The sequence below is a fragment of the Mercenaria mercenaria genome, unplaced genomic scaffold, assembly GCF_021730395.1.
Source record: "Mercenaria mercenaria strain notata unplaced genomic scaffold, MADL_Memer_1 contig_766, whole genome shotgun sequence".
In the NCBI taxonomy this organism is placed as follows: domain Eukaryota; kingdom Metazoa; phylum Mollusca; class Bivalvia; order Venerida; family Veneridae; genus Mercenaria; species Mercenaria mercenaria.
The window spans coordinates 11929-31370 of NW_026463666.1; the positions used below are offsets into that span (position 1 = coordinate 11929).

At 34.1% G+C, this 19442-nt stretch overlaps 1 long non-coding RNA gene across 1 annotated transcript; it reads right to left on the bottom strand.

Annotated features, from left to right (window-relative positions):
• Positions 1-7548: 7548 nt before the first annotated feature.
• On the bottom strand, positions 7549-11821 carry LOC128554812 (uncharacterized). The gene is made up of 4 exons (XR_008369702.1): positions 11564-11821; positions 11046-11094; positions 10474-10559; positions 7549-8248 (listed from the first exon to the last, which is right to left on the bottom strand). It is a non-coding gene; the product is annotated as an uncharacterized LOC128554812 (long non-coding RNA).
• Positions 11822-19442: the final 7621 nt, after the last annotated feature.

The window sequence follows — 19442 nt, forward strand, 5'->3', positions numbered from 1 at the left end:
TTTTCTGACAGTTTTGTTACATTGTGTTGTATGGTTATATGGTTATATAAAATGTTTGTATGCTACTGACAATAGAAAAGTAGTTCGATGGTATTTAAAGTGTATTTTATTCCACCTGGCGGGGCGGGGTTTCGCGACGGTCCACTACATTATTGGGCAGGATATATAGTACATTTAACAATGTATTGACTTTTAGTCTTTGGTTACCAAAGATTACGGAATTAATTAATTGCTCTACCTAGTTTTCTGTTGTTGTTTTTTTTTTTTTTTTTTTTTTTTTTTATATTACCATTATCTGCATAAGTCAGAGATAAACTCCGCCTCGCCAGGTCGTCGGTTGAATCATGAGAAATTAAATCTGTTGAATGTAGTGTATAGTCCATTTTCATCTACCTGGCGGGGCGGGTTTTCGCAACATCCACTGCATTATTGTGCAGGATATGTAGTATATTCGGCAACCTAATTAATTATTCACTGGCCATCTGCCTTACACTGTAATCACTGTAACTCTACCTGTTTTGCTCGTTTTCTAGTGATTACCATTATTTGCATAAGCCAGAGATTAACTCCGCCCCGCCAGGTCAAATAAAACGCACTATATCTGAGTTATAACCGTAAGATTAAATTGAAGACTGTCCATGATATTGTATATTTTAATGATCAGCTATGATTGCATTTTGCTTAAACTCTGATAAAGATATACTTACATATACTTCAATGAAATATATATGTGTATATTGATAAGTTTACATTCAGTGTGTTCTGCACGTGTCGTAATATTTGTTGATTATACCCTAGTTTACTCGTCTACAATAAATCTGTATTGTAATTAAATGAAATGTCAAAGAAACTAGAGTCAATTACCACATCTTCTAATGATATTTTTAATGAGATTCCAGAGTTAAATCGTCATATGAGCGCAAAAACTGGATATCGATTTTTTTTTCGAAATTACTTTTTTTGCATATTTTGGTCCAAAATGATATATACCCATCATTTATTTTTACAAGTTTTTATTTTAAAAAAACCCTTTTTTAGAAGTTTGCAAAAACCTGCTATCTGCAAACCAATTTTAAATAAGAGCAAAAACAGGACAGGTGGCCACCCCTCGTGACGTAATACATGTAGGCGGAGGTGGACCCGGGGTCCCTCTCCTTCTACCGCATATATAGAGAGGGACCCCGGGACCACCTCCGCCTACATGTATTAGATTGTCCTCTCATATAATATAAATAACATGAAACATATAATACATATATATAGCAATAAGAGAAAAAAGAGAAAAAAATATTATCTCCCGCCAAAATATTCAAATAAAAACCCACTAACAATTCAAAACACACCCATAATGCAACACAAGCACCTACCAATCAGATAACGACACGAAAAACAAACAACCAGTCAGAAAAAGGGGGCAAAAACGGACGAAAAAAGCATGCAAAATAGAAACGACCATATTGAACAGCTTTGTCTTAGCAGTAAGACGTGTTAAATATTCAGTTAAGATTATTTTTCAATTTATTGCCAGTGACAACAAATGACAGAATGCCGTAGTTCATAATTTACAATTTTAAAGCCTATGAAATTTTACAGAGCTTATAATCAGTTCATCACAGTCTGTAAATAGTTGAAATTATAAAAATTGTTATTCAAATTATTTTGTCTGTGTGTTTGACAGCTATTCTTAACAAAAACTGTCCTTGCCAAAGCTTGACTTTTTGAATTGTTGTCCAAGAAGCAGGAATATTACCATAAAAGTATCTATAGAGATTCAATCCAGTATCTGCATTAATTAACATGAATGCAAAACTTTAACCAGGATATTCTCTATGTCCAAAAGGGGGCATAATTTGGTCAAAATGCATGTCAGGTTTATAGGTCTTGATGCTATTACCTAGTTTAAGACATTAGTGAAGTTTCAAGTCAATATATGCATTATTTTTGGAGATAGTAACTTGTACCCAAACTTTATAACAGTAACCGGGATTTATTTTCAAAGTACAAAAAGGGGTATAATTAGCAAAATGCATGTCAGAGTTATGGGAGTTGACACTGTGGCCCGTGGCGTTGATATTTTATTATAGAAAAAGGAAAAAATAAGTTTCAAAGCTATATGCCTTTAAATAATAGCTATATGTACTTGCATAAGGCATATTACATCTTAAGTTAATTTTATTTTGAGAAAATATTGTATTATTTCTGTACAAGGGGGAACGTAAAATTTTGCAATTTGTGCGTGCTAAATCCTGAATTTTAAGGCGATTTTAACACTGATTATGGTTTTCAATTACTTTTGTTTAAGTTACATATTGCCATCTCATCAAAACTTGAAAAAAAACGTATTTTAGTAGAAATCTTTATTAGTGTACAAGATCTTTGTTGAAAGTATTACTGCAGATGGTTCTGAATATTTCAACAGCCAACTGCTGAATTCCAGTGAGTTTTTAGGATATAATTATCAGTATGAGCTTATAAATAAGAAGAAAATATAGCAATATATAATTATATAATACTCCAAAAATGGTATTCCCCTCCCCCATGCCTCCTTGAACATATGCTTAGGTTTGCAGTATAGAGTACTGTTCATATACTGAAATTATCAGTACAAAATAGTACAGTCACAATTACACTACACAGAATCAATCTCATCTTCAGCAGTGTCCAATGTTTAAATGAAATGCTGCCAAGAAAAAGTGTTATGCTATAAATGATATAATCATTATACTAACGTTACTATGTGATTATAAAATACTAAATCTAAGGGCAGTTTCGAAACAAAGAAAATGGCTTTCAGAGTAATAAGAATATTTTTTTTAAAAATCTGACTTGAGCATTACAGTCGATATCGTACTTGCGACCACCTCTATTAAGCAATTCTTTTTATTAAATGACCACTCAAAATCCCTCACGAACATTTTCAGTACATAAATACATTCCATTAAACAGCATTTTTATTAAACAACAAGCAACCACATTACTGTAGTCCTGACAGGTAAGATAAAACATTTAGATGTTGATTCTGAATTATTTAGGAAATGACAATTACCATCTATTTAACAACTTTTCTGTTGGAGAGTGTATTTGTGCTACGAAAGCTCTTCAAAAAAAACGAGACTTTTTCTCTAGCTTTTACATTCTTTAATGAAGCAAAACGAGAAATATAACATCATGATTTGCAATCTTTCTTCTAACTGCACTGCAAATTTGACGTGATTATGACGGAGTTACACCTCCTCGAAAAAAAGTTACTTACAGTTACACTGACCCGGCGCACAGCGATCATATTTCAACGAGGTTAACAACGTCGTGCCTACATTGTGATGCTTTCATTAAGTTTGCATTCATTTATATTTGTAAATGTATTTTATAAATTTTCATGAGCTATACTTAAGTCATAAGAAGTTTTTTTGTTAGAGTACTAACAATGTATGAACACTTATGACATGCATCTTAGACAGGGTACTCAACGTGAGTACTTGGTCTTTATCTACGGCGTCATATACTGGCGTTAACATTCATTCGCAGTTTTTTCATTTTTGCCCTCCATCTTCACTGGCTTTAAGTAATTCTGAACCATTTGAGGAAACATTTGTACCACTTGAAGATAAAGAAACAAATGACTGAACATTGTTGTGGTGTCTGCTTCATTAGTTTATGAGTTTCAGTTGCTGTTCGCCAAAATTTCTCTAAAACTAAGCAACTGTCTCAGTATCCATGCGAGTTGATGACGACATTACATGCATTATAAACAGTAATACTTAGTTTAAACGTTGTTTTCCTCCGCCTCCCACGTCGGAATGACGCTATACTCTAGGTGCATGTTGCCCTGACGTGTTGCTGCACTTTAGCAAACATGTGTATTATTAGTGCGAACATTAGCAATCAAATTCAAATCATGACAGATCAAAAAGCGACTGCTGGTAATGCGTAGCTATGAATACAAACGTTCGACGCACTTCACCTATCAGCAAAAATGTTACAAAAAATGTATGACAGAAATGTACAGAAAGATTCCGAATTACAACGATATATTTCACAATTATTATGTACACAAAATGCAACATTTGACAGCAGAAGTCTACGTTATTTTTTAACAAACTTCTTATACTTCAAATTAATGGAAGAATAAAAGTATCTATCTATCTATATAATTATGTTGCAAAGGGGTCTAGCACTGAGTGGATTGAGTTTTTTTTTACTTAATTTTGTGTCCTAGAGCCATATTATAGTCTAGGGAGTAGTCATATTAATATGAGTTTTATAGGCTCTAGGACACAAACATTACTCAATCCACTCATTGCCGGACCCCTATGTTATGTTGCATTAGATTGTTAATAAAGATAATTGAGATTATTAAGTTATCATTTTCAGTCACTGGCTTGCACTAGGTTTCTACATTTTCAAATCATTAACATAAATGATTATAATAATTAACACCAATTGTAACTGAATGTAGTAAAGTAAAACATATCCCGCTATACAACATAGTATCTTTAATCATGCAGATGCTCTCTAAACATACTAGTCATGAGTAATGTAAGAGTCAACTTTGAAATCTATTCTGACTTCTTATTATCTAAGCATATACAAAGCTTTATTTTGAGTTTGGTTGTGCAAATATGCATTAGGGAAGTGCACATAGCTACTTTTTGCACACACAAAAATGATGCAAAAGCCAGTTATGAGCATTTAACCTGTTTTTGCACAAAACAATTTCGGAACAAAATCAAGCTATATGTATATTTAACAAAAACTCTTTTACAATAATAATTTTATAGAAAATACATCTAAGGTATAAATTCATGTATTTTCAACTGTTGGAAAATTATACACGTAAAAAATGAGCTCAAATTAAAGTAGGAGTTATTAGTTTTTTGGCTCTCCTGAAAAATTATGAAAATGTCAGTTATCCAGTTTTTGCGCTCACATATGCATGACGACGTATTGGGAGTAGAATTAACAAAATATCATTTTTTAAATATAAATTTTCTTAAATGGTAAAACGGTAGCATTATAAACAAAATTGTCCCATTCTTGAACTTGTATGGCATCGTTCGGCTATTTACATAGCTATGTACGTAGACGTTTGACTGAGTCGATGACTATTACCCCAGTCCTTAATGCTCAACCTACCTTTACTGAATTTAATGGCCATATATATTAAATGTGTAAGAAATGTTGCTGCCAAAACGTCAATGTCAAAGGTGACAATATTGACTTATGTAAGGATCCTTACTCTGCCGTTGACAGTTAGATGTTTGGAGCGTTTTGTATACTAATTATGACTTGATTACACGTTGCAAGCTGACGGGATAATTTCAGGATCGAAAGAGTAAATTTGTATTCGACCTGTTTTGTAGTGGATGACTCAGATTGCGTTTCGAGATTCTCCGTACGTCTAAGGTTTCTACTTTCAATGGCAGTCGTAAATTCATTAAAAGAAAAAAATAAAATGCCATACCTTTTCACTATACACATATTAAAAGATCAGCTGTCTTAAGAAATTGCATGGATTCTCTTAAGCGCTTGCGCTAAATGTATATTTAGATTTAATATACAAATGTATACAGACTATATTCCCTGTTATCGCGCCTTACATATCAGCAGTGATGTAGTTTTTAAGCTGACCAGAGAAGCTATACATTCCAACTGTGAAAAGTATCTGCATCCAGGGATTCAATAAAAATTTAAAGTGTGCATAAAGGGAAACAATTTAATTCATATCAGTTAGCTTATCTGTACGTGAAATATTCGTATAAATAACTCCTCACAAACTAGTTACGTTTCGTCCTGAAATCTGTGACAATGTGTTCAAAAATCCGTTCTCAAGAATAATCAGAAGTTATTTCTTCGTGTAACCGATATCCTAGGTGCGGACTGAAATATCCATTAACCGGATTGTAAAACTTTACAATCACCATTCGGAAATTTCATTGCCACGTGTTTAGATGGTTGCATAGGGTGTGATCCTTATTTCAGGAAATCTAGATTTAACTTTAAAAATGCTATATTGAATTTATTCTTAAACAATATTTCCGTGTTCTTAATAAGTACTAATGTGTGTTTTACCGAGTTGTTATAACTTACATGTATATTAAGAACAATAGCTCATCTGTGGTCGCAGACACTTTGCAATGATTTTGCCTTCCTTAGGAATCAAAAAAGAAACGATAACTATAATGTCTGACATTGGTGTTAGATCAATTAAAACCACACAATATTCCATAGGAATATTAAAAAGCGATTTATTCTATATACAACTAAATACAACCTTTTAACATGTAATCAAGTCCTTTATAGACAGACATGTAATTCGGGTTTAATGTAAGCATTATTTCCTGAGCGTTACTGCCTTTAGTTGAATAGAATCCAGTCTTATGAAAACACAATCATGCATAGAAAGTACTGTACATTAAGATATTTTATTACACGAGTACCTACAAATGGTAACAATTTTGTGCTGAAAATTCCCTTTTTATCGTATTGTTTCATGTGTTTTCAGTGTTGTTATATTTCCTTGCCAATGGGATCATGGAGTCCATTCAATATTTTTGTAATAGGATTTCTCTTAGGCCGGTGCTAGGGGGCGTGAAAGGTGTTGCACATTTCATTACCCCTTATGGACAGACTCAGTCAAACCGAATCTGCTATAAATTTGCTTGGTTGCATTCTATGCTTCCAACGGATCTTTTTATAAACTATATTCACTATCACTACAGCAATCTTTAAGTGTCATGACTGTGGCGGCTGTAAAAAGTCTCCCAGTACTTGGATTCAGTATTGTTATGTTTTCTGGTCCTTTGAGATCATGGAGTCTATTCAATATCTGTGTAATAGAATTTCTCTTAAACAAAGACAAATCTATATCACTCCGTAACAAAGTAAGGTTGGAGCATAGTAGCTTCAACCATATTACCATTATGGGATCGTCTTTCCTACTGCACATGATATAATTTAATTATGTTTGAATGAGTCAAATGAAATTCAATTCACACTCCACATCGTCCTAATTTTCAACTTACTGCATGATCGAAATTTGATACGTGAGGTTAGTAAATCTTTTAAATTTAATGAGATAATTGCATTTTGACGATTTGAAATCTAGCAGAAGCAAGCACACTGCGTACAATTGACCAAAACATTTGTTCTATATGTCTACACATATATTTGTCTATATATGCAACTGCTTAATCGATAATAAGGAGTCTATATAAAAGTCATTCTTTCCAAACTGACATTTATATCGTTTTCTCAAATCCATGTCGTTGAAAACAAGGAATAATATCCAACAGAAAAAAAAATCATGTTCAAAGCACTCAGCCCGTCATGATTTAATCCCCTAGCACAGCATTTATTGAAGTGTCCATTATAAACGTATATACAAAATAGACAGAACAATAAATGTGTAAAAACAACGAATACGAAGACAAAGTAAAACATAGACAACGAGCGCGAAAAAAACACAAAGAAGAACACAGTGGGACATTACCTGGGGAGGTCATTGGCAAATACACCGTTGCATTTTAGTCACACAAACAGACATGTGTCTAAACCTCTCTGTAGAGTATCAACTTTATTGAGTATGTATATATTACGCAAGGAGATTAACAAATTTAACATAAAAGTACACATTCATTTCAGATCTATATTTTATGACTTGGCTCACAATCATTTTATTATTATTTACAGAAGCATATTAAAAACATCATAAGTTCTTTGATTGCTGATTCAATTTATATGTCTCCGAGTAAATAATACACTGCTATTGTCCGTAAAAACACATATGTACAAAATGAAAATGGGAATAATTATGGCTTCACGTTTCATTGTCCATCTTATACTACATTGCTTTCTAAAAATATTTTAGAGCAAATCACACACAATTCAGAGACTCTCGACATTTTCTAGAAGTATGCAATGCCGTCGTATTATCATTCAAAAGGAAGATATTTAAAACTAAAACATGCACAAAATCGCACTCTTCTTTTCTGTAAATATAAAATAACTGGCTAGTAACAATTACATTGTTGTAGAATTGCTTTATAAGTGAAATCGGCTGGCCTTTTATAATTATGACAGAATAGGCATTTAATATACTAACATCATTATAAGTTTATAAATATAACAACATATGATATTAAATTGATGCAACATATAACTAGGTTTCTTCCTCTTCATATATACACGAAAATCTTTCAAAGTCCAGTGTTTTCAAAGTTCTCATAGTTGCTCTGATTTATAGTTCTCTCTGAAAAAAAAAAAAAAAAACACGGAAAAATAATACACCAACGCAAATGCAAAACTCTGATAACATATAACAAACGTTGAATATTGTGATTATTTTAGTGAAACAACTACTGTCTTTATTTAACAGGGGGCACACAGTTTGCTTTATTTGCTTAATCTATTTTAAGAAAGAAAATCTTTCAACGAATAAGAGAAATGCAGTAAGAATCTTATAGTATGATTGTGGTTTAAAAACTGGGCACCACTTTAGAACGATCACTGGCAACACCACAACTGGGAAGTTGAAACTTGTTAACAGGCACCAAGTATCACCTTAACCCCTGTCATATTACTATATAGTGTAAACAAAATTATTCCTCGCCAGATGTATTAGTTACCACAGGACAATGTGATAAAACATCAAAATATTCTCATGGTCAAAATCTCTTTGCTATAGCTTCAAAAACAAGAAAGTAGGTTAATAGGTCAAGGTTAAGAATATTAAATATGAGTGTTGAAATCTGTATCAAAAGTTATATACGTGGTCCATATTTCTATGCTGTACATTCAAAAACAAGAAAATAGGTCATTAGGTCAAGATTAAGACTTTTCAAGATGAGTATCAAAATTATACTGCAAGTGATTCAAATTTCTATGCTGTAACTTCAAAAACAAGAAAGTAGGTCAATAGGTCATAATTAAGTCTATTCAATCTGGGAATTGAAATCTGAATCAAATATTATACATGTGATCCAAATGTCTTTGCTGTTTGAGCTACATGTGAAAGAAGGTTACTAGGTCTCGTTTATGGTCAGTGAAAGTCAGTATTAAGATCGATGTGCAAATCTTAGATGTCCTCCAAATTTCAAAGCTGTATCTTAAAAACAAGAAAGTAGGTAAAGGTCACAGTCAGATGACCCCTAATCACTAGGAGTCGTCAGGTAATTATAATCAAACACTCTAGGAAATATGATCTGATATTTTTTGAAGAATTGTTTCCTATAGTACTCATGCAAACAAGTGACCCTTGTGGCGGGGCCTCTTTTCACCCCAGGGACAAAATTTGAACAACCTTGTTAGAGAGCCACTAGGCAGTGCAACTTACCAAATATCAAAGGCCCAAGCCTTGAACTTTCAGAGAAGAAGACTTAAAAAACATTTCCTTTATAAGTCTATGTAAAACTTTGGACCCAAGGGCAGGGCCTCTTTTCACCACAGGGGCATAATTTGAACACAAATTTTTGAAGAATTGTTTCCTATATAACTCATGCAAACAAGTGACCCTTGTGGCGGGACCTCTTTTCACCCCAGGGACAAAATTTGAACAATCTTGTTAGAGAGCCACTAGGCAGTGCAACTTACCAAATATCAAAGGCCTAAGCCTTGAACTTTCAGAGAAGAAGACTTAAAAAAAAACATTTCCTTTATAAGTCTATGTAAAACTTTGGACCCAAGGGCAGGGCCTCTGTTCACCACAGGGGCATAATTTGAACACTTTTGGTAGAAGACCACTAGGCAATGCAACATACGTAATATCAAAAGCCTAGGCCTTGCAGTTTCAGGCAAGAAGATTTTTAAAAACATTTTCTTATAAACCTTTATATAAAACTTGGGACCCCTGGGTGGGGCCTCTTTTCAACTCGGGGTGCATAATTTGGTAGAGGACCACTAGGCAATACAACATACCAAATTTCAAAAGCCTAGGACTTGCAGTTTCAGGTAAGAAGATTTTTAAAGTTTATTTCCTATACAAGTATATGTAAAACTTGGGACCCACAGGGCAGGACCTCTTTTCACCCCAGGTTAATAATTTGAACAATCGTCACAGATGACTATTAGATGATGTTACATGCCAAATATCGAGGCTCTAAGCATTGCGGTTTTGGACAAGAAGATTTTTTAAAGTTTTTCCTTTCGGTTACTATTGCAACTAGAGTTCTGTGTGGAATTCAATTCTTTGAAATATTTTGAAAGAAGGCTATCCAAGAATCATTCCTGTGAAGTAGATGTTGTTTAAAGGAACCTGTGGACGGACGGTCGAACGCCGGACGGTGAACGATCACAATAGCTCACCCTGAGCCTTTGGCCTAAAAAGGTATGAAAATTAAATCCATATCAATGTAAATATATATTTTTAATTACTAAGCCAGAGCACCATGAGAACACCATTAAGGGCGCGACAAATCGGGGCAGGGGACAAACCTCAAACCAGCCCATCCCTTAAGGGGGATTTGAAATCATATGTACCTTTGTCCTGCTTCAACATTTCATAGTTTGTCACATCATCTGCATTCCCTTGCTCGTGTTGTAAAGTCATATATTCGTGCTGGTCACTGCAATAAACACAGCAATTAATAGGGTGAAATCATTTAATGGTGTTCATACATATATGAACCGTGCCGAATAACGCATATTGAAAAACAAACAATGTGTAAATGTCTCTCCATCAAATTATTTGAATGGCAGATATTCGAACTGTACACACATACAATCAATAAAATCAATAAACAGAACAAATACTTTAAACATTTAAAGACTGGTTATAATTTCAAATATAACAAATAACAAGGTAATAACACTCATTTGTACTCCAGAAGAAAACTTTAAATACTAGTTCTATTCCAAAGTAGTAAAAGTTATCATATATGGAACATAAATAAGTTCATTGCCAGATCAAACAAATCTACGAAATTGCCTGAAAACATGGAATGGAAATTACAGTTAATTATAAGTATAATCAGATATTTCTTTTGTACCATTTATATTTTACTTGATTTAGTATATTTGCAAAGCACCAAGTATATAATCGTAAATGTTACCGAATTGGCGGTTGCTGTTCCTGATTCACCGTATCCTTGTTTTTAATACCTGTCACAACGATAAAATAATTTTGTTATAATTGTTTGGGTGTTCTCTTACTATACCAAATTAACGAAGAAATAAAGAAAAAAGCAAAATATAATGAACAAACTACAATTGTTTTACGTTACTTTATGTAATCTTGAAATACTACATAGCACACATAGAGCCAAAATCCTAATAAAATAGATAGCGACCAATACATTAAATATGTAAAGTACACTACGATTGTACTATAGTAATTGATATATGTACACCATTTTAGAAGTTAGGGGTGAATCAGAGATTGAGAACGAATGATTTCAGCCACAATGTCTTATCGTCACGGATAACATATGTCCTGCCCTGCGATCGAACACACGACTCAGATCCGTAGAACTGCGTTCTCCTTATTGAGCTAAACTGACGGGCTGGTCTTATTAGTAAGGGTTATATGTTATAAAAACAGAATAATAAAGTTCATCAATAAAGCTATTACCTTTGCAATTCTGATATTTTCGTCTTATTATTGTGACTGATAAGATTGTAAGTACTACCAAAAACAACAACCATCCACTCACAGCAACACCGATCAATATGTTGTTTACTGATGCCGTGTCTGAAAACAAACCGAATTACTGAGTACATTCTACAACAAATGAGTGATTGTTTTAAATAATTCCTATATGAAATAAGACATTTTCATTAAATTTGAGAACGCACGGTCTATTGATTCAATGCAGCACGTTTTTTAACATATCAGTATGTACTATTGAATTACATACAACCACCCTGAATTCGCTTTTTCTATACATTGTTCAATTGATGTGAGTTTAATGCTGTTTTCCAGTTATGGTCTGTTCAGCTTACACCTGTTCGTGAATATTGATTCAATTTATATGTGCATCACTACAGCAGCTGACGTGTGACTTGTAGTTTTAAAGTTTCTTGAATCCCGAAATTGAATAGATCAGTTTGTCCCGAAAGACTCCAAGACAATTTCAGTATTCAGGATTGTCTGGGTCTTGATATATTTCATCCCAACCATAAAGAACAGAACGAACATTCGTTGAAACAAATGAGAAATTGTTTTAGAACCTTAATGAGGTAGGTTACCTTAATATTTGTATGTGCGCATGCCCAACCGGAAGCTAACGTGACGATTTACGACGACGTTTACAACAAACTAAATGTGTTTGTATATCCATTCTTCTGAAATAAAATCATCGACCTGTCTCCAATCTCATGCTAAATGGTTGGTTAATACAGAAATTATGAATAAATTGCAGCTGAAACGCTTGAATACATCGTTGCCTTAAAATGACGTCACTGACGTAATGACGATACGTGTCAGTTACCGCGCAAAATTAATAGTTTTTATTTTGAAAGTACATAATTCTGTGCATTTTTTTGTTGTTAATTTTTAAACAACCATTATTTGCTAAAATATTTTTATGAATCTTTCGCTCTGACAATGATCAATATTTTGCTTCTTTTATGTAGTTATATTGAAATGTTATGCGGAATGTAAGAAAATTAATGATTGTAACTGATGTTATTGGGAATATAGTTGGGTGAAAAGTTACTTATTACGGCCATTTGCAAATGAAAATTGGGCAGTTTGATTTGCAATACCTATTTTGTTTTAGTTTCCGTTGATAATTTGTTACTTAGCTCTAAAATTGTTCAAATTTCACAAGAAAATTGTGGTTTCTTGAATTAAATTGATGTTACCACGAAAACGAAGCCCGTGACCTATATGTCTAATTGTAAAATTCAAAAGCGTTGACACTGGTCTATTTAAGGATCACAACTTTGGACTTTTATTTGCATTTCAACAATATCCATGAGAATGGTAGCAGCATACAGAACGATTTTCCACAAAAAAATGTCAGACGAGCGGTACTGCTGTCAGTATTTCAAGTTGTGACATTTGTTTAAATAAATGCACATTACTGCGAAAATTTTACTTACGTTAGAAATAAGATGTTTAAAATCTACATTAACAAGAAAAATAATTTCATTTAATATTTTTTATATGAAATTATGATAAAAAGAAAGATATAAGATATTCAAACATCTAAGTTGCCATTGTTACTTTATACTTTAAGGAAAATAATGTACCATGTAAAGTGCTTGGTATTTTGCTAATAATATTCATAGTTGTTTAAAGAGAGAAAATCCGTTACCATGGAAATTCGAGCGCCGCGACATATACATTTTAAAATTATATTAGAAAGCTAATGCGCATACTAGTAAAATTATCAGTTATGCAGATTTCTACAGATAACAATGAAACCAAAATATACTGAAAAGTGTTAAATATTCGTATTTTCCTTCTTCTTTCAATATAAAATACATTTAGAGGGTCATGTACTTCAAACCTGGATAAAAATTGTACTTGAAGGGACAGAGATATATGAAATTGAGACTGTAGCAGTCAAAACATTAAATGACACGAAATACAAAATATTGCTGCGGTTCCATCCATTTGAATTTACCCTGGTAACAAGGTAACCTACCTCCTTAATAAGCTGTTATTTATATTATTAGCTAACTTTAAAATTTTTCTTGTCTTATAAAAAAGACACAGGCCTTTGATATTTTTGGTATCTAGCATTGCCTGGTGGTCCTCTACCGAGATTGTTCAAATTTTTACCCTGGGGTGAAAAGAGGTCCCGTCCCGTGCCAATTTTAAATAGACTTATATAGAAAAAAAATCTTCTTTTCTGAAAGCAGAAGACCTAGGCCTTTGATATTTGGTATGTAGCATTGCTTTGTGGTCCTCTACTAAGTTCGTTCAGATAATGTCCCTGGGGTGAAAAGAGGCCTCGCCCCGGGGATACCAAGTTTTACACAGACTTACATTGGAAAAAACTTTGTTCTGAAACTCCAAGGCCTAGGATTTTGATATTTGGTAGGTTGCATTGCCTAGTGATCCTTCACCAAGATTATTCAAATTATGCCCCTGAGGTGAAAAGATGACCCACCCAGGGAGGGGGGGGGGAGGGGGGGGGGAGAGCAACTTTTACATAGACTTATATAGGAAAAAAATATTCTTGTCTGAAAGTTCAAGGCTTAAGCCTTTGTATGTAGCATTGACTAGTGGTTATCTAACAAATTATGCCCCTGGGGTGAAAAGAGGCCCTGCCCCGGGGCAAACTCCAACGCAGTGATCTCCCTTGCCGCTTCGCTCATTGATCACTGCCACCAGAATATTCACGTGACCATGGTTCATCACGTGATGTCAGATCGGTTAAAAAATTAACTTATATATTAATATTTCGTTATGATACACCAAACTTTAGACAATAACATATCTTGGCCAGCAGGAAAATATTCAAAAGCCTCCATCTGTTTCGGCTTGGGTCAGATGGCAGCATTATAATCGTGACCCGCACCAAAGATTAACGTCGACATACTCGTTTGTTTACTTTCAGTTTCGTTTCAGGATACTTACCGGTCGTGTAAATAAATACCTATTTTCATTCAGAATCATTATTTTTTTTCATTATGGAACATTCGCCTGTGCTAAAAGAAGTGTAAACTTCGAAAACATTGGGAAAAAAATAACTAAATAATCATGTAATTAAAAGAAGTCCACTTAGCTGAATTTTAGCTAAAAACATTGTGTTGGCAGTGATCAATGAGCGAAGCGACAAGGGAGATCACTGCGTTGGGGTTTGGTCCCGGGGGTCACTTGTATATAAGTAATATTGGAAAAAAATACTTCAAAAAATATCTGATTATATTTCCTAGATTGTTTAATTATAATTACCTGATGACCCCAAGTAATTAGGGGTCACATGACTGTAACATCGACCTGCTGACCTACTTTCTTGTTTTTAGCTCACCTGAGCAATGCTCAGGTGAGTTTTTATGATCACTCGATGTCCGGCGTCCGTCGTCTGTCGTCTGTCTGTCGTCTGTCTGTCGGTCAACATTTAGCTTGTGTATGCAATAGAGGCTGTATTTTTCAACTGATCTTCATGAAAATTGGTCAGAATGATTACCTTGATAAAATCTAGGCCGAGTTCGAAAATGGGTCATCTGGGGTCAAAAACTAGGTCACTAGGTTAAATCAAAGAAAAAGTTTGTGTATGCGATAGAGGCTGTATTGTTCAATTAATCTTCATGAGTGTTTGTCAGAATGATTGCCTTGATGAAATCTAGGTCAAGTTTGAATATGGGTCATCTGGGATCAAAAAGTAGGTCATTAGGTCAATTCAAAGAAAAACTTCGTGTATGCGATAGAGGCTATATTTTTCATTGATCTTCATGAAATTAAGTCAGAATGATTGCCTTGATAAAATCTAGGTCAAGTTTGAATATGGGTCATCTTGGGTCAAAATCTAGGTCACTAGGTCAAACCAAAGAAAAACCTTGTGTATGCGATAGAGGCTGTATTTTACAATTGATCTTTATGAAATTTGGTCAGAATGATTGCCTTGATAAAATCTAGGTTGAGTTTGATGGTCATCTGGGGTCAAAAAGTAGGTCACTAGGTCAAATCAAAGAAAAACTGTGTATGCGATAGAGGCTGTATTTTTCAATTGATCTTTATGAAATTTGGTCAGAATAATTGCCTTGATAAAATCTAGGTTCAGTTTGATTATTGGTCATCTGGGGTCAAAATGTAGGTCACTAGGTCAAATCAAAGGGAAACCTTGTGTATGCGATAGAGGCTGTTTTTTTTCAATTGATCTTCCTGAAAGTAAGTCAGAATGATTGCCTTGATGAAATCTAGGTAGAATTTGAATATGTGTCATCTGTAGTCAAAAAGTAGGTCACTAGGTTAAATCAAAGAAAAACCTCGTGTATGTGATAGAGGCTGTATTTTTCAACTGATCTTCATGAAATTTTGTCAGAATGATAGCTAGCCTTGATAAAATCTAGGTCAAGTTCGAAAATGGGTCATCTGGGTTAAAAAAACTAGGTCACTAGGTCAAATCAAAGAAAAACCTTGTGTATGCGATAGAGGCTGTATTTTTCAATTGATCTTCATAAAGCCCTGATGAAATCTAGGCCAAGTTTGAATATGGATCTTCTGGGGTCAAAAAACTAGGTCACTATGTCAAATCAAAGAAATTACTTGTTTATGCTCAAGGTTTTTGCTCCAATTTTAATGATAATTGGTCAGAATAGTTTTTTCCATGAAATCACTAGGTCAAACATGTTTACACTGTTATGGTGTATTATGGTGTGTTTCTCAGGTGAGCGACGTACGGCCATCTTGGCCCTCTTGTTTAAGATACAGCCTTGAAATTTGGACGACATGTACAGTTTAGCACACCGATCTCAAAACTGACTTTCAGTGCCCATGAATGTGACCTACTGACCTACTTTCTTGTTTTTTTAAGATACAGCCTTGAAATATGGATGACATGTATAGTTTTGCAGACTGATCTTAAAACTGAATTTCAGTGACCATGAATATGACCTACTGACCTACTTCCTTGCTTTTTAAGTTACAGTCTTAAAATTTGGATGACATGTACAGTTTTGCATGCCGATCTTAAAACTGACTTTCAGTAACCATAAACGTGACCTACTGACCTACTTTCTTAATATTTTAGCATCAGTTTGACCTTTGAAACATATAGCTCATATTACTCAGGTGAGCGATCCAGGGTCATCATGACCCTCTTGTTTTTAAAGTACTTCGTTGTAAAACATGTCACACTCACCGCTAGTGTAATGAAACGTTAAGTTTTTAAGGTTTTTTTTCCTGGTAAATTGATGTGTCTAATTCATTAGAAAATAAACCGTTGATGGAAGTAAACAGTGCAGAATCTTTGAATGCAACTGATTTGTATATTTCTCGTCCTTATCTGAATGCACAGTATTTTGCGACATTCAACTATTCACTAGATATAAATGGTGATGTACAAATGACAAATAGCAAGCCGGCGATCGCAACCATGGCCTTTAACTCGTGGTAAGAAATAAGTTAAAACAACTTACGAATTGTAGTTGTACAATACTGTATACTAGTGTGTTGGAAGTACATTTTTGTAAATTCATTAAATATCTAGACACTTATTTACATCCACTGAGACACAATTTGAAATTATTGAAGCTTTTAATGGAACCTCAAGATATCTTGATGATATTTTAAGTATGGACAACCAATATGTTTCAGAAATGGTGAAATATATTTACCCGAAAGAGTTGCAGCTTAACAAGGCTAATACTTCAGATTTAGAAGCGTCATTTCTGGATTTAAATTTAAGAATTGTGAATAATAATCTAGAAACGAAAATACATGATAAAAGGGACGATTTTATTTTGAAATTGTCAACTTTCCCCATCTTGATGGAGATGTCCCTCGAGCAACATCATACGGTGTCTATATTTCACAGCATATTCGTTTTGCAAGAGCTTGCTGAAAGATAGATGATTTTAATGACAGAAAACTGTTAGAAAAATACAATACGACCCTTAAAACACTTTTAAAACTTGGACTTACACACCCGGAATACTATGTAGCTGTAGTTTATAAAATTCGGAAAATTAAACATACCTCTTATTTTAATCAAATTTTTGTAAAATTGGTTAAAAAGTTTATCAAAAGCGGATACGATGCGAAAATCGTGAAGCACAGTGCATGTTTAGTGATTGACCCCCTACAGTTATTTGCTACGCTTTCCTATTTGATGGTGCGATGACTAATAAAGTGTAGGACTACATGATGCTTTTCTCCTAAATCCTACATAAAACGGGCGGAGGGAGTTGATTTTTGTCTTACAGTTTTCTTAGTCGTGCCCTTAAAAGTTAGGCTCTTGTTGCTCAGACTTCAGACAAGTTGTTGAGTACATTGGTGTAAGTGTACCTTAAATTTACCTTAACTGTATGTTTTGCTTTATTTATCTGTTACTTTTGCACTAATGTTAGAGCCTTTCTCAGCGGGGATTTTATTTACATTGTGTTGTTTATCTTGTTGAAAATAGGGTAAGTGCGAGGTTGGCATGCCCTAAACGCGTTTAAACCCCCAGTTTCCTTTATTTAGGTTACTGACCGTTCCAAGGTGGTGCCCCTATTTTCAACTGGTTGTTTTGTCTGTCTTGTATTGTCTGTTGCGTATGTTTTATTGTTTGTTGTAAGCGTTTTTCCTCCGCCCCACTCCCCCTATTGCCCTCTCTTTTCCCTTGCACTTACGCTACTTTTTGCATCCCCTCCCACTTTACTTTTAGTAAGTTTTCGTGGCTCCCCTTTGTTTTAGCAGCCGAATCCCAAGACGGTACTTGATTGTTTTTCCTACTTGTGTGGGTGCGTTTGTATGCTTGTGAGTCTATAACGGTGCCCTACTGTTTTCTTACGTGTTGCTTGTTCATTTTTCTATGTTATTTAGTTGATCGTAGTTGTGTGTTTATCTTTGTTACATGAGTGTCTGCGCTATTGTGTTTTACGTTGTAGTGCGACTGTTTTTAAAGAATATGGCATTCCCTTGTATATTCGTCCTTGTTCAACTTTCCCCTTCTAATTCCTCGCCCCTACCCCCGATCCCTTTTCGCCCCTTGCCGTTTTCTTCCCCTCCATCAATATTTAGCATAATTTAATATGTATGTTTGAAGCAACCCGTCTGAAATATTTTCCATTTCAGCTTCTTTTTGTTGTGGGCCTACTATGTAAATGCGTGCCTCTGGGCTGTGTTTTTGGTGCTCTGTGCTTCCGAGAAATCTACCCTTACCTATTACCTTTTATCATATTTAGAAACAAGACAACATCTTAAAACCTGCACATTGTAATACATAGAAGACATTACATGAGTGATTTTTTTTCAGACTGAATTTATTAAACGAGTTGAATAAAATAATAAAAGGCTCTATCAAGCATTTTATCAATTTTATTCCACGAGCAAAGCTTTCCAAATTTCTTCTTTCTTTAGATATTTCAGACCAACTAAATTCAGCCAACGTCTTCTATAGATAAACGACGTCATAGAGTGAAATAAAATTGATATTTCACTGACACAAACAAATTTTCTTTTTATTTCATGTGTAAAACTCTACTTTTGTTGCGTAATTTATAAAATGTCGAAAATCGCGGGAAAGGTCAGCACAAAGCATAACACAAATGACGTCATTTTTAACGACGTCATCGTCATTATGATCTCCGGTATTCATAACGCTCGGTATACAATTTGACTTCAATCGCGACGGAGGACCGGAACTAGTTCGGCAAAAACGGTGAAAAATAAAAATGATAATCTACAGTAACTGTTTCAAAACTGTGGATTATCACTTTTATTTCACTGAGAAAACTCTATAGTTTACTGGAAACCATAAAATAAAAAGCTTTATTACACTTAGTCTAGTGTATAATCATATCTATGTATTGGCTTTATTACGTCATTACGACGTCAAATATGTGATAAA